We start from the raw sequence: 15,969 nt of genomic DNA on the forward strand, positions 1-15,969 counted from the left end.
TTTTAGCTCTTGACGGAGTGCTAACCAAATTCCACGCCACATACGAACTCTCTATGACAACTGCACAGACAAGTTGTAAATATCAGGTTTATACTATGTATCACTTGATAAATACGGTAATACGTCTGATTTTATTACGATGGCCGACTCCCCCTGCGTACGTGAGAGATTGAAATATCATTGAAACATATCTCCGCAGCGAAAGAAATGCCTGTAACAGCTCCAAGTAAAGAATCATATCTGTGCTGCCCCAGTCTTCTCTTCCGCCTGCAGGCGGCACATAATTAATATCAGTTTGATAGGCTAATTAAGTAAATTAATCGTGAGAGTCACTTTGCAAGGCGAGTAATATTTCTATTTCAGTAGTCGGATTGAACTCACCAGATAGCCTGAACGAGAATCCCTGGAGGGAAAACGATGCTCTTTCGAGGAACACTATTGAGAACCTATATTTGAAGCTGACTACAGAAGGATTCTACTGCCGGCTACACACATTTTACCTAAGAACCACGCTATTAAAGATACGATCACAACGACTACATTACTGTCACCCTGCATATGAAGCAGTCTTGGTTCTACGTGCACACACAAGAGTAGCTGATAGCGTTACGGTTTCGGGTAGAAATGCTGTCCACGATTTGGATTCAAGTCTGTCCGTTCAACCACATACTTGCATTGATCCTATGGAGACGTCTTTTAATGACTACTGCCACTGGTGATTCATATTCGCGACACGCTCATATCTCGAAATGAGTCACCGTTTTGGAACATATCTGCTACAGTAAAACGCCTGCACCGTTTCCATCCTATTAGCTGTGTGGAATGCAACGCTGGTAATATTCCAATGTAAGAAACACATTCCCAGTCCATGACGTACATTCTCCCTACAAGTATCTCTACGATAAACTATTGTGACAAACTGCAGAGTGATAAAACTACTACGTTGCACACCAAAGAAACCATCGATTCTTTGTAACACAAGCACTACGTAGGTTTCCAGAGATCGTAGATGTGTTGTGGTCCGAGCGCCGCGTGTACCAGGCGCGGTGTGCTGCCAATGAGCGCAGAACAGGGAGTCACAGCTACGACACCTGAGGATGGGTTTCAACAGTCCGAAACCGGTCGTGCCAAAATAAAGTAATTTACAACTGAAGCGGTATTTTCGACCTCTGCAAATGCTTAAAATTTAGATCTTGAGCTTCCCGCTACAAAATTGTTTTGGAGAAACAATAAAGCACTTTGGATTTTGTCTTAAGTTAAAGTAACACAGCTCTATGTTCTAATGCATTTCATACCTACGGGAGTCACCAGTGTTTCTTAATTGACCTCTTGTTTTAAATTTTGCTACAGACAAAAGTATAGAAGTGTTAAGTTTGTTGAGTGTACACGCCATTGTGTGTTTCCTTAACGACCTTCCAAATGTTCTCCAAGTACATTCTGTAAGATGGCCAGAACTATGCTCCTTACATAAAGTCATTAAGGATCACCGAACTCACCTTGAGCGAACAGTAGGGCTGAACAAAAATTACTGACAAGGCACAATGCATCTTGTAGAGGGTATAGTATGGACATATTGGAATAATTAATGTTGAGTGATGGTTTTAAAGCAATTCACGCAACATGAAAACTTTGTGGAAACGCGTCGATTTATTGCAGGCTAGTTAATCCCAAGGAAGTATTCAGAGTTGACCGTGGCCGGGCTGGGGAGCGGCAAAGGGAAGCGACAATAGGCAGCTTAGGGCGGCTCAAGCTCTGAGAAAGAGGTAACGAGCGCGGCCTCCAGCCGCCTTAAGATGAGTGACAGTGAGTGGGTGGTTGACCCCATGCTGGTGTGCCGGGAAGCAGACGGAGAACTTGTACACCTGTTGATAAATGTCCGTCGTCCCGTTTTCATTGAAACATGCGAGAAAGCCGTGCAAAGCTAAGGTGGAGCCGTCAACAGAGGCCAAAATATGCGTGTTCGTGACTATAGCAACTTCACACTGAATTCACAGTCCGTAGAGTCTGAAGTAAATCAGGTGAAGAGCGACAGAATGATATACGCCAACCTGCGATGGAAATATAGGACCAAGGAATCTGAAGTACTCTTCTGGGAGTCAGAATTCCGGAAAAATTGGTGTTTTGTGCAAACGCTAACATTGATGGGTGGCCTGGGAGGAGCTAAATAGCAGAAGTTGAGAGGAAGGGAAATTTTGTGGGAATTTGTTCACTTCCCAGAGCAGGCATCGGTCGGCACTGGGAAAAGACGCATAATTATCGCGACTTGTGCTGCAATTAGCGTAAGTGATTTTGCTGGAGGGGAAACCGAGGCGAAGAGTGGACTAGGAGAAGTCTCCGTAGAGGTCTTCCGTTCCCAGCTTGCCCAGAGTGTGGACGTGGCGTTCTTTACTCAGCTTGTCTGAGAGAGAGTGAGCATCTCTGCAGTTTAGGACTTAGCAAACGGAACGATTGAGCTTGGAGATAGAAAGTTTTGGTTCAGCTATGTACTGAGCAAAATAGCTAGGAGTGAATAGACGAGCGCAGCCTTGCAGCACCACGAGGTCGGCCGACGTCTGCACAACGACGCCGCTCCGCCACGCTGTATTCGGTGATATTGCGCCCGCTCCGGCTTGAGTTAGGCCACTGATTAATTTGTTGGATCACGTCAGCAAAGTTTCCACGAGGGTTTCATGGGCCGTGTATTGCAGAATTCTTCTCCCACTTCACATTACGCCTGGGCCAGTCGATAGGAATTACTTTTGAGTTATCGCGCTTTACTCCACGCAAACGCAATTTATTACCACTGCCTGTTAGGAGAGTCATGTAATGTGATGATTGAAGGTCGTGAGTTAAAATAAATTTGTGCTAATCGACTGCATCTGTTTTCAATCAAGTAGTTTAAATCCCAAGTCACTTTCTTAATTAAGTTTATGTTCAACATTTGCATCTGTTGTTCAATAGCTGAATATAACATCAATGTGCACCCCCTTTTTAATTACAAGGGATCAATTCTGAATCAATTAATGTCAACACTGCCACCGCAGTTCACTCAGGAGTCACAGGGCCTTATTACTTTCTTTGCGTTATCCGACATTGTGGCAGTTTTGCAATCTCTGTTGATCTGTTAGTCAATTACCTGGAGTGAACACACGCCAAAACCAGATAAGTGTCGGGTGGGGTGTTACAATTCTTAAGAGGGCTTGTAATTTCAGGTACAGAATGGTATGGACATTTGTCATGTTGGTACCACACTGTGTCCTGTGGAATGTCTTCCAGCAATTGCGGCTGCAGCATGACTTACTTGTGTGTATTTAGAGTCCTATCAACAAAACAGGACCGTTGATACGGATCTTGAAAAACGTGAACCAAACGTTGTTTTGATCCAATTCGTTGAGCCAGCATGGATTTGCAACTGATGATTTGTGCTTATTGCGACAATTGACTTGTGCATGACTTGTAAACGACGCTCCTTTCTCACACAAAATTTTATACATATATGCTGTATCACTTTCCACTTTTCGTAGATAACATTCGGAGCACTGATTACCAAGCTGCTGTAGTGAATCGAAATATGAAGAGAATGAAATGCGATGGAATGAAGTGTTCGCAGAACACTGGTTTGGTTGACCACTCTCATACTTACTAGATGTCTCTTACTGAACTTTCTTTTGCGTTGTGTGTTACTGCTGCTAAAACGTTCGATCCATTTCTTTCATCAGTTCCCTTTTTTTTATTACCGTGTTTTATTCTCCTCTCTTGCAGTTACCAAATTTCTTCTTCAGCACTATGTTTGGAAAGACAGATTGCAAGTGCATAGCACGATCCGGACGCTCTTCAACATTTCAATATTTCGTCGACGTACACCATCAACAATATTCACTGTTTCGACTGTCGTATATATTGTGAAGGTCTCAACAGCTTTACGTGCAAGTTATATGATTTCTACAATAACAGAACACAGACTGATGGGTTTCAAGCGCACACATAAACGAAGCAGCGGTATCTGAGTTACACGCTTGTCTACAACAATTCGGCAGACGCTTGTGGGACCCCTTCTTCTGACGGCGGACAAAGGTTTGGGGTGCTGTTATCTTGATACTGTTCGATGTTACCTTTTTACTGTTTGATTACGTTCCATAGATATTATGTGTTTACGGTTCTTTTAGAAACTTCTTTCAAACAACCACGTCGGTGTCGTAATATAGCTACTATAAACGATAAAAATTACTCGCCATATTTATTCATTGTGGATATATTTGGGTCGGCTTGTCTTAGCTGCCTCAGTCTCTATGCTAATTGCCGAGTGCACTGCCGAGGAATCTCAGTGAGCATCAATAAAACATCCGTAAATTAGCTACAAAAAGAAAACAAATAAAAAGGAAGTACTAGGATATACACACTTCACTCTCCAGAGGTTTTAAAGTTGTTGTAGTTTTCAGTCCTGAGACTGGTTTGCTGCAGCTCTCCATGCTACTCTATCCTGTGCAAGCTTCTTCGTCTCCGAAAACCTACTGCAACCTACATCCTTCTGAATCTGCTTAGTGTATTCATCTCTTGGTCTCCCTCTACGACTTTTTCCCTCCACGCTGCCCTCCAGTACTATATTGGTGATCAGTTGACAACGCAGAATGTGTCCCTTCTTTTAATCTGGTTGTGCCATAAATTCTTCTTCTCCCCAATTCTATTCAGTACCTCCACATTAGTTACGTGGTCTCCCCACCTAATCTTCAGCATTCTGCTGCAGCACCGCATTTCGGAGGATTCTATTATCTTCTTGTCTAAGGCATTTATTGTCTTTTCTTAAAGTCTTCGCTTCCTGATAACGACGTCCTTCTGAGCATTCCCCGCCCGGGGAACCGAATGGGGGACTATTTTACCTCCGGAATATTTTACCCAAGAGGGCGCAATCATCATTTATCCAAACAGCAAAGCTGTATTCCCTCGGGAAAAATTACGGCCGTAGATTCCCCTTGCTTTCAGCTGTTCGCAGTATCAGCACAACAAAGTTGTTTTGGTTAATTTTACAAGGCCAGACTGTTGCCCCCGCAACTGCTGAAATGCTGCTGCCCCTCTTCAAGAACCTCACGTTTGTCTGACCTCTCGATAGATACCGCTGCGTTGTGGTTGCACCTACAGTACTGTATCGCTGAGGCACGCGAGCCTTCCCATGAGCGGCAAGGTCCATGGTTCATGGGGCGAGGTTTCCCGTATTTTGAAAGTACTAGACGCAATAAAATGCTAAATAGAGCGTAGTGATTCGGTTTATTGTGTTTCTGAGGTGTTACATGTCAGCAATAATTGGAACCTAAGTACACTATTGGCCTTTAAAATTGCTACACCACGAAGATGACGTGCTACAGACGCGAAGTTTAACCTAAAGGAAGAAGATGCTGTGATATGCAAATGATTGGCTTTTCAGAGCATTCACACACGGTTGGTGCCGGTGGCGACAACTATAACGAGCTGACATGAGGTAAGTTTCCAACCGATTTCTCATACACAGCAGTTGATCGGCGTTGTCTGGTGAAACGTTGTTGAGATGCCTCATGTAAGGAGGGGAAATGTGTACCATCACGTTTCCGACTTTGATAAAGGTCGGATTGTAGCCTAACGCGGCTGCGGTTTACCGTATCGCGACATTGCTGCTCGCGTTGTTCGAGATCCCATGACTGTTAGCAGAATATGGAATCGGTGGGATCAGGAGGGTAATACGGAACGCCGTGCTGGATCACAACGGCCTCGTATCACTAGCAGTCGATATGACAGGCATCTTTTCGCATGGCTGTAACGGATCGTGCAGCCACGTCTCGATCCCTGAGTCAAGAGATGGGGACGTCTGCAAGACAACAACCATCTGCACGAACAGTTCGATGACGTTTGCAGCAGCATGGACTATCAGCTCAGAGACCATGCCTGCGGTTACACTTGACGCTGCATCACAGACAGGAGCGCCTGCAACGGTGTACTCAACGACGAACCTGGGTGCACGAATGCCAAAACATTTTTTCGGATGAATCCAGGTTATGTTTACAGCATGATGATGGTCGCATCCGTGTTTGGCGACATCGTGGTGAACGCACATTGGAAGCTTGTATTCGTCACGCCATACTGGCGTATCACCCGGCGTGATGGTATGGGGTGCGATTGGTTACATGTGTCGGTCACCTCTTGTTTGCATTGACGGCACTTTGAACAGTGGACGTTACATTTCAGATGCGTTACGCCCCGTGGCTCTACTCTTCATTCGATCCCTCCGAATCCCCACATTTCAGCAAGATAATGCACGACCGCATGTTGCAGGTCCTGTACGGGCCTTTCTGGATACAGAAAATGTTCTACTGCTGCCATGGCCAGCACATTCTCCAGATGTCTCACCAATTGAAAATGTCTGGTCAATGGTGGCCGAGCAACTGGCTCGTCACAATACGCCAGTCGTTACTCTTGATGAACTGTGGTATCGTGTTGAAGCTGCATGGGCAGCTGTACCTGCACACGCCATCCAAGCTCTGTTTCACTCAAAGCCCAGGCGTATCACGGCCGTTATTACGGCCGGAGGTGGTTGTTCTGGGTACCCATTTCTCAGGATCTATGCTCTCAAATTGCGTGAAAATGTAATCACATATCAGTTCTAGTATAATATAATAGCCCAATGAATACCCGTTTATCATCTCCATTTCTTCTTGGTGTAGCAACTTTAATGGCCAGTAGTGTATTTTGCTGCCCGTTAGTCAGAGATTCGAATCGAGGTGCCGCGTAAAGTTACGTGCGGCTAGTGTCATCGCTAAATACGTCCAACACTTGGGCGACGAAAGAGCTACTTACGACTGGTCGGAAATTCCTTTCGCAGGGTAGCTGCAGCTTATCTTTACGATGTCTCCCATAAATCAAATTTACCACAGAAGTTCACTGCAAATGAGAATACTCTACGAGCCATTGTTTAATAAGCGCCTTGTTAAACGCAATTTCTGCCGCCGCGCGAGATGAGCAGTGTGTGTGCGCTCGCGCCTGTCTGGAAGCTAAATAAACGCTGCCCGCGGGGACACAAAAGCCCGGAGCGTTTTAATGGCCGACAGGGGGGGAGGCTGGTGCGAGCAGTAAAGTCGGACACGGGAGTTCCACACGCAGCGCTACAAAAGGCGGCAGCCACGTGTCCGCCGCGCCGGACAAAGGCAGGTGTGGGCCGCGGCTTCGTATGCGCGCCGGCCGCGCTGCCCGCATGCACCCCTTATGATTGTCGTTTATTGAGTGACGGACGGCCGGCGAATACCAAGCAGCGTGTGCGGCGACGGCGCCCAGTGGCGTTCCCACGCGCCCAGCCTCGGCCACCACGCCTCCCGCACTCCGGAGAGTTACCGCCGCCGGTGATTTACCTCCAGCCGGCCGTCCGGCCACCACCACCTAAAGAGAAGGCCGCGGCCCGCTCTTGTGACGTCACGCAAAGCGGGCCAGGGTTGGATTGGCGCTGCGCTTAAAGAATCGAGACGCACGGTCTGCAAGTCTTTGTCAAACGGTTTTACAGAACCTATTCCGTAAAAAATAATTAATTTCTGAAATACTTTTAGCTTTATATGGAAGCTTCATGATGAAGTGCCAATCATTTCGATAATGTGTAAGTAGGATGTTTATGTTTTCTTATTGGAAACGTTACGTAGCGCTCTGTATGAAAATCACTGGCTGTGCTGTGTGCAGTCTGTGGCTAGTTTGCATTGTTGTCTGCCATTGTAGTGTTGGGCAGCTGGATGTGAACAGCGCGTAGCGTTGCGCAGTTAGAGGTGAGCCGCCAGCAGTGGTGGATGTGTGGAAGGAAATGGCGGATTTTTGAAATTACATATATTATGACTTTTGATGATATTAAGGTAAATACATTGTTTTTTCTCTATTAAAATCTTTCATTTGCTAACTATGCCTATCAGTAGTTAGTGCCTTCAGTAGTTTGAATCTTTTATTTAGCTGGCAGTAGTGGCGCTCGCTGTATTGCAGTAGTTCGAGTAACGCAGATTTTTGGTGAGGTAAGTGATTTGTGAAAGGTACAGGTTAATGTTAGTCAGGGCCATTCCTTTGTATGGATTTCTGAAAGTCAGACTGCGTTGCACTAAAAATATTGTGTGTCAGTTTAAGCACAGTCTTCTATAAATTGTTCTAAGGGGGCGTTTCATAAATGGTCATAACTATTATGGTATTTCACAGATGAGTATTAAATTTGAGAACGTTGCCATCAAAAATAGAGGTCGCTATGAATTTGTGTTTGATGCATATTACACATTCTATTGCTGAGTATGAAATACAGATGAGGTTTTGAAATTTTCGTAAAACTTTGTATCTATATCTGCTTCCAATCTCGAAAAAATTGAGCATCTGCAGCAACTTCACTTCCGATCGCAACGCGCGGGAATGAAATATTCATAACAACTGTCATATCTCGTAAACCGCTGGAGATAACGAAACGAGATCTTGCCAAATGATACCACGCAAAGAGGAGAGTACTTTGCCGAATGGTTAAAATAAGTAACTTTATCAATTGCGATATAGCAGAAACTATAGTTTATAATTCTTTTTTACCGGTGATGTAATTGCATAAGACTTATCAATAGCCAGTGAAAACGTACGAATGCGGGATGTAAATAATATTGCGATATACATGATAAAACAAGGTACATTTGTGAAAAATGCACTGTGATAAAGTACATTCTTTCTGGACCAGACAACTATTATTTACACTCACTTGAAAAATTCTGCACTAATACAGTGTATAATATTAAATTCCTCTGCCTTTAGTATCCTAAATAAATATTGTGTAGCTGTTTGTAGAGCTCCATCAGGAAAGCTGAGTACATTCCCCAAGCAAACAATCACTTTTAACTCACCTCACATAAACAATTATGCGTTGTTATTGTAATGTAAATTTTCTTTCCTGTAAAAATATGGCAGATTTTGAGCATAAATCAACAGTGAAAATCTACAAATCTTCAGCAGACATTTGCAGCAGCTGGAATGAGCCAATGTGTCAAGCTAAAAACGTCAATAATAAATTTAACCTAGCTATTTCTAGATTAATTTGTTCCATTGTTTGACACATCGAAAAATAAAACAGATATGCTTCATACAGAGAGATCGCTTTTTAAACATGAAAACAGCAGTTTCAACATTCGTTAGCACTCATGCTAACTAATGCGAGAGTGAAAAACAACACCCACTCACAAATAGAGAATAAAACGTAACGGTAATGTGTAACAAAATACGAACTGCAGAGAAATTTAAACACGAATAAAAAGTAACACGAGCCACAAATTTATATTTCGTTTTCAAAATCAAAATAAAGCCACTTGATAACGAATACTAGGCCTATTTACTGCGAACTTTTGCTCACAATTTTAGTCAAATGTATCCAAAATGCAAGATATTCCACCAGAAAAAAATAATAATTGTACTAGGTATATAGTTTTTACATACCTTCGTGTGCTTAGTGGGTTGGAATTTGGCCCGATGAATCGCTGAAAGACATTTCCAACGCAGATTCGCATCTTTCGGAAAGGAAAACATCATTACTTTCGGTCGAGTTCCGTATTTCCCACGACACCTTGGCACACAACACTTGTAAACTATGTTCACAGTAGCTTCACTACACGTAAACACTGTAATCGCTAGTTTTAAGCACGAATATAGCACTCGATCCAACAAACGTGTAGATAAACAAACGCTTCGAAACACAACATGGTGGCCCGCTTGGAGTGACGTCACGACCTGCTTTGAATTTCGCGCCGCGGCATTGTCTCTAGGTGGTGGTGGTCCGGCCCGACTGCTCTGCGTTCAGCACGCTGCTCCTGTTCTCGTCTTGTATGGCGCAGCTGCCCCCTTTAACTGTGCTCTGTTCTTCGCTGTGACGCAGTGCTACACGAACGAGCCAGAAAAGTCGTGTGAGACAGGTGCAAGTGCACCGCTGGCCGTTAAAACTGAAACACAGTGCAACAATTCTACTCGTCCTAAATGTCAATACACTTGTTTTCGTCGTCAAAATAATTTTTGTACGAGGCGTGTTTTTTAAGTAAGTACCGCTACGAAATTAAAAAAAGACGTGATAAGATATCTCAATAATTCTATTTTTACATGAAGCCTGTACCTTAATCTACGCACTAACGCCATTACATTCTCGTTCTTCCTTGTTTACGTTGTGTACTGACAAGGGAACCTCCCCATCGCACCCCCCTCAGATTTAGTTATAAGTTGGCACAGTGGATATGCCTTGAAAAACTGAACACAGATTAATCGAGAAAACAGGAAGAAGTTGTGTGGAACTATGAAAAAAATAAGTAAAATATACAAACTGAGTAGGCCATGCGCAAGAAAGGCAACATCAAGGATAGTGGGAGCTCAGGAGCGCCGTGGTCCCGTTGTTAGCGTGAGCAGCTGCGAAATGAAAGGTCCTTGGTTCAAGTCTTCCCTCGAGTGAAAAGTTTCGTTTTTTGTTTTCAGACAATTATCAAAGTTCAGGCACTCACACATAATCAACTTCGCTCTCCAAAATACCAGGACATGTTCAGATTTGCTTGGACATATGCAGGATTTGACGGTCTACACACGGAAAAATTTGAAAACGTTAAAAACATATATTTTGGCAGAGCACAGGAAAACTGTGCGACTGTGAAACTGTTGCATGCATTTGTTGCAGTTTATGTGACAAACTCCTACGTGTTCATCACTTTTTGGGAGTGTATATCACATTCATAAGAAAACCTAAATCGGGCAAGGTAGAAGAATCTTTTTACCCATTCGCCAAGTGTAAAAGTTAGATGGGTCTACAACATAGTCCTGTCATGTCACGCACATGCCGTCACCAGTGTCGTATAGAATATATCAGACGTGTTTTCCTGTGGAGGAATCGGTTGACCTATGACCTTGCGATCAAATGTTTTCGGTTCCCATTGGAGAGGCACCTCCTTTCGTCTACTAATCGCACGGTTTTGCGGTGCGGCCGCAAAACACAGACACTAAACTTATTACAGTGAACAGAGACATCAATGAACGAACGGACAGATCATGTTGTTGTTGTTGTTGTCGTCTTCAGTCCTGAGACTGGTTTGATGCAGCTCTCCATGCTACTCTATCCTGTGCAAGCTTCTTCATCTCACAGTACCTACTGCCACCTACATCCTTCTGAATCTGCTTAGTCTATTCATCTCTTGGTCTCCCTCTACGATTTTTACCCTCCACGCTACCCTCCAATACTAAATTGGTGATCCATTGATGCCTCAGAACATGTCTTACCAACCGATCCCTTCTTCTGGTCAAGTTGTGCCACAAACTTCTCTTCTCCCCAATCCTATTCAATACTTCCTCATTAGTTATGTGATCTACCCATCTAATCGTCAGCATTCTTCTCTAGCACCACATTTCGAAAGCTTCTATTCTCTTCTTGTCCAAACTATTTATCGTCCATGTTTCACTTCCATACATGGCTACACTCCATACAAATACTTTCGAAATGACTTCCTGACACTTAAATCTATACTCGATGTTAACAAATTTCTCTTCTTCAGAAACGCTTTCCTTGCCATTGCCAGTCTACATTTTATATCCTCTCTACTTCGACCATCATCAGTTATTTTGCTCCCCAAATAGCAAAATACCTTTACTACTTTAAGTGTCTCATTTCTTAATCTAATTCCCTCAGCATCACCCGACTTAATTCGACTACATTCCATTATCCTCGTTTTGCTTTTGTTGATGTTCATTTTATATCCTCCTTTCAAGACCCTATCCATTCCGTTCAATTGCTCTTCCAAGTCCTTTGCTGTCTCTGACAGAATTACAATGTCATCGGCGAACCTCAAAGTTTTTATTTCTTCTCCATGGATTTTAATACCTACTCCGAATTTTTCTTTTGTTTCCTTCACTGCTTGCTCAATATACAGATTGAATAACATCGGGGAGAGACTACAATCCTGTCTCACTCCCTTCCCAACCACTGCTTCCCTTTCATGTCCCTCGACTCTTATAACCGCCACCTGGCTTCTGTACAAATTGTAAATAGCCTTTCGCTCCCTGTATTTTACCCCTGCCACCTTCAGAATTTGAAAGAGAATATTCCAGTCAACATTGTCAAAAGCTTTCTCTAAGTCAACAAATGCTAGAAACGTAGGTTTGCCCTTCCTTAATCTAGCTTCTAAGATAAGTCGTAGGGTCAGTATTGCCTCACGTGTTCCAACATTTCTACGGAATCCAAGCTGATCCTCCCCGAGGTCGGCTTCTACTAGTTTTTTCCATTCGTCTGTAAAGAATTCGCGTTAGTATTTTGCAGCTGTCACATATTAAACTGATAGTTCGGTAATTTTCACATCTGTCAACACCTACTTTCTTTGGGATTGGAATGATTATATTCTTCTTGAAGTCTGAGGGTATTTCGCCTGTTTCATACATCTTGCTCACCAGATGGTAGAGTTTTGTCAGGACTAGCTGTCCCAAGGCCGTCAGTAGTTCCAATGGAATGTTGTCTACTCCGGGGGCCTTGTTTCGACCCAGGTCTTTCAGTGCTCTGTCAAACTCTTCACGCAGTATCGTATCTCCCATTTCATCTTCATCTACATCCTCTTCCATTTCCATAATATTGTCCTCAAGTACATCGCCCTTGTATAGACTCTTTATATACTCCTTCCACCTTTCTGCTTTCCCTTCTTTGCTTAGAACTGGGTTTCCATCTGAGCTCTTGATGTTCATACAAGTGGTCGTCTTTCCTCCAAAGGACTCTTTAATTTTCTGTAGGCAGTATCTATCTTACCCCTAGTGAGATAAGCCTCTACATCCTTACATTTGTCCTCTAGCCATCCCTGCTTAACCATTTTGCACTTCCTGTCGATCTCATTTTTGAGACGTTTGTATTCCTTTTTGCCTGCTTCATTTACTGCATTGTTATATTTTCTCCTTTCATCAATTAAATTCAATATTTCTTCTGTTACCCAAGGATTTCTACTAGCCCTCGTCTTTTTACCTACTTGACCCTCTGCTGCCTTCACTTCTTCATCCCTCAAAGCTACCCATTCTTCTTCTACTGTATTTCTTTCCCCAATTCCTGTCAATTGTTCCTTTATGCTCTCCTTTAAACTCTGTACAACCTCTGGTTTAGTCAGTTTATCCAGGTCCCATCTCCTTAAATTCCCACCTTTTCGCAGTTTCTTCAGTTTTAATCTACAGGTCATAACCAATAGATTGTGGTCAGAGTCCACAATGTCTTACAATTTAAAACCTGGTTCCTAAATCTCTGTCTTACAATTATATAATCTATCTGAAACCTGTCAGTATCTCCAGGATTCTTCCATGTATACAGCCTTCTTTTATGATTCTTGAACCAAGTGTTAGCTATGATTAAGTTATGCTCTGTGCAAAATTCTACCAGGCGGCTTCCTCTTTCATTTGTTAGCCCCAATCCATATTCACTTACTACGTTTCCTTCTCTCCCTTTTCCTACTACCGAATTCCAGTCACCCACGACTATTAAATTTTCGTCACCCTTCACTATCTGAATAATTTCTTTTATTTCATCATACATTTCTTCAATTTCTTCGTCATCTGCAGAGCTAGTTGGCATATAAACTTGTACTACTGTAGTAGGTGTGGACTTCGTATCTATCTTGGCCACAATAATGCGTTCACTATGCTGTTTGTAGTAGCTTACCCGCATTCCTACTTTCTTATTCATTACTAAACCTACTCCTGCATTACCCCTATTTGATTTTGTGTTTATAACCCTGTAGTCACCTGACCAGAAGTCTTGTTCCTCCTGCCACCGAACGTCACTAATTCCCACTATATCTAACTTTAACCTATCCATTTCTCTTTTTAAATTTTCTAACCTACCTGCCCGATTAAGGGATCTGACATTCCACGCTCCGATCCGTAGAACACCAGTTTTCTTTCTGCTGATAACGACGTCCTCTTGAGTAGTCCCCGCCCGGAGATCCGAATGGGGGACTATTTTACCTCCGGAATATTTTACCCAAGAGGACGCCATCATCATTTAATCATACAGTAAAGCTGCATGCCCTCGGGAAAAATTATGGCTGTAGTTTCCCCTTGCCGTTCACCATTCGCAGTACCAAAACAGCAAGACCGTTTTGGTTAGTGTTAGAGGGCCAGATCAGTCAATCATCCAGAGTGTTGCCCCTGCAACTACTGAAAAGGCTGCTGCCCCTCTTCAGGAACCACACGTTTGTCTGGCCTCTCAACAGATACCCCTCCGTTGTGGTTCCACCTACGGTACGGCTATCTGTATCGCTGAGGCACGCAAGCCTCCCCACCAACGGCAAGGTCCATGGTTCATGGGGGAGGGGGGGGGGACAGATCATAACTTTGCCAAAATAAAAAATTAAACTTTTCTCTTGATGGAAGACTTGAACAAAGGACCTCTTGTTCCGCAGCTGCTCACGCCAGCAACGAGACCACGGCGCTCCTGAGCACCCACTGTCCTTGATGTTGCCTATCTTGCGCATGGACTACTCAGTTTGTATATTTTGCTTATTTTTTTCATACTTACGCACTTCTTCCTGTTTTCTCGATTGATCTGTGTTCAGTTTTTCAAGGCCTATCCACTATGCCAACTTAAAACTAAATCTGAGTGGAGTGCGATGGGGAGGTTCCCTTGAGAGTGTTTAAGATGCCTCCGATAATCGTGAGTCCCGCCGACTGTGGAGTACGGGCTGTTATAACATTTCTTAGTGCTAAAGGCCTAAAAGCGATCGATATTCACCGTGAGATCTGTGCAGTTTACGAAGAAAACATTATGAATGATGGAATGGTAAGAAACTTTGTGAGAGCATTTAAAGATGGTCACACAAATGTACATGATGAACAACGAAGTGGGCGTCCTTCGGTCGTTAATGAAAGTTTGGTGCAGGAAGTGGACAATAAGGCGAGAGAAAACAGACGCTTTACGATTTCCTCCTTGCGGGATGACTTGCCTAATGTTTCTCGTAGTGTTTTGTATGGCATTGTGACCGAGCACTTGAATTACCGAAAATTGTGCGCACGTCGGGTACCGAAAATGTTGACGGATATGCACAAAACCAAACGTTTAGACAGTGCATTGACTTTTCTTGAGCGGTACCACATCGACGGTGATGATTTCTTAAGCCAAATTGTTACTGGCGATGAAACATGGGTGCCCTACGTCACACCAGAGTCAAAGCAACAGTCCATGGAAGTTGAGCAAGGACATCGTTTTGCTGCAAGACACTGCCGGTCCGCATGTGGCGAATCAGACCAAAGATCTCATCACATCTCTTCGATGGGAAACTCTAGATCATCCTCGGTACAGCCCCGGTCTTGCGCCCAGTGACTACCATCTGTTCCTGCACTTGTAGAAACACCTTGGCGGTCAGCGTCTTCAAGACGGTGACGAAGTCAAAAGAGTGGTGATGCAGTGGTTAACAAGGTAGGCGCCAGACTTCTATGAGGACGGTATTCAAAAACTGGTACAACGTTATGACACGTGCCTCAATATTGACGGAAATTATGTAGAAAAGTAGATTAAGGTACAGGCTTTCATGTAAAAACAAAAGTATTGAGGTATCTTACCAAGTCTTTTTTTAAATTTCAATACGATACTTCCTTAAAAAACATTCCTCGTACAACATCTCACGATGTATTTTGGGAGAACTCCACCATAAGATCTGTAGTATCAATCATACAATATAAGACAAGAGCCGGCCGGTGTGGCCAAGCGGTTCTAGGCGCTTCAGTCTGGAACCGCGCGACCGCTACGGTCGCAGGTTCGAATCATGCCTCGGGCATGGATGTGTGTGATGTCCTTAGGTTAGTTAGGTTTAAGTAGTTCTAAGTCCTATGGGACTGATTGTAACACCACAGCTCTTATGCTGTATGGATTTATTTTGTTTTTGTTTTATTTAATGTTATAACATTGAGTATCTGTAAATGTGTGATTGAATCGATAACATAAAATTTATACTCCTTTCTTTGTAAAAACTTTGGTGTCTTGATTTG

Source organism: Schistocerca cancellata, chromosome 3, assembly GCF_023864275.1.
Source record: "Schistocerca cancellata isolate TAMUIC-IGC-003103 chromosome 3, iqSchCanc2.1, whole genome shotgun sequence".
Taxonomy (NCBI): Eukaryota; Metazoa; Arthropoda; class Insecta; order Orthoptera; family Acrididae; genus Schistocerca; species Schistocerca cancellata.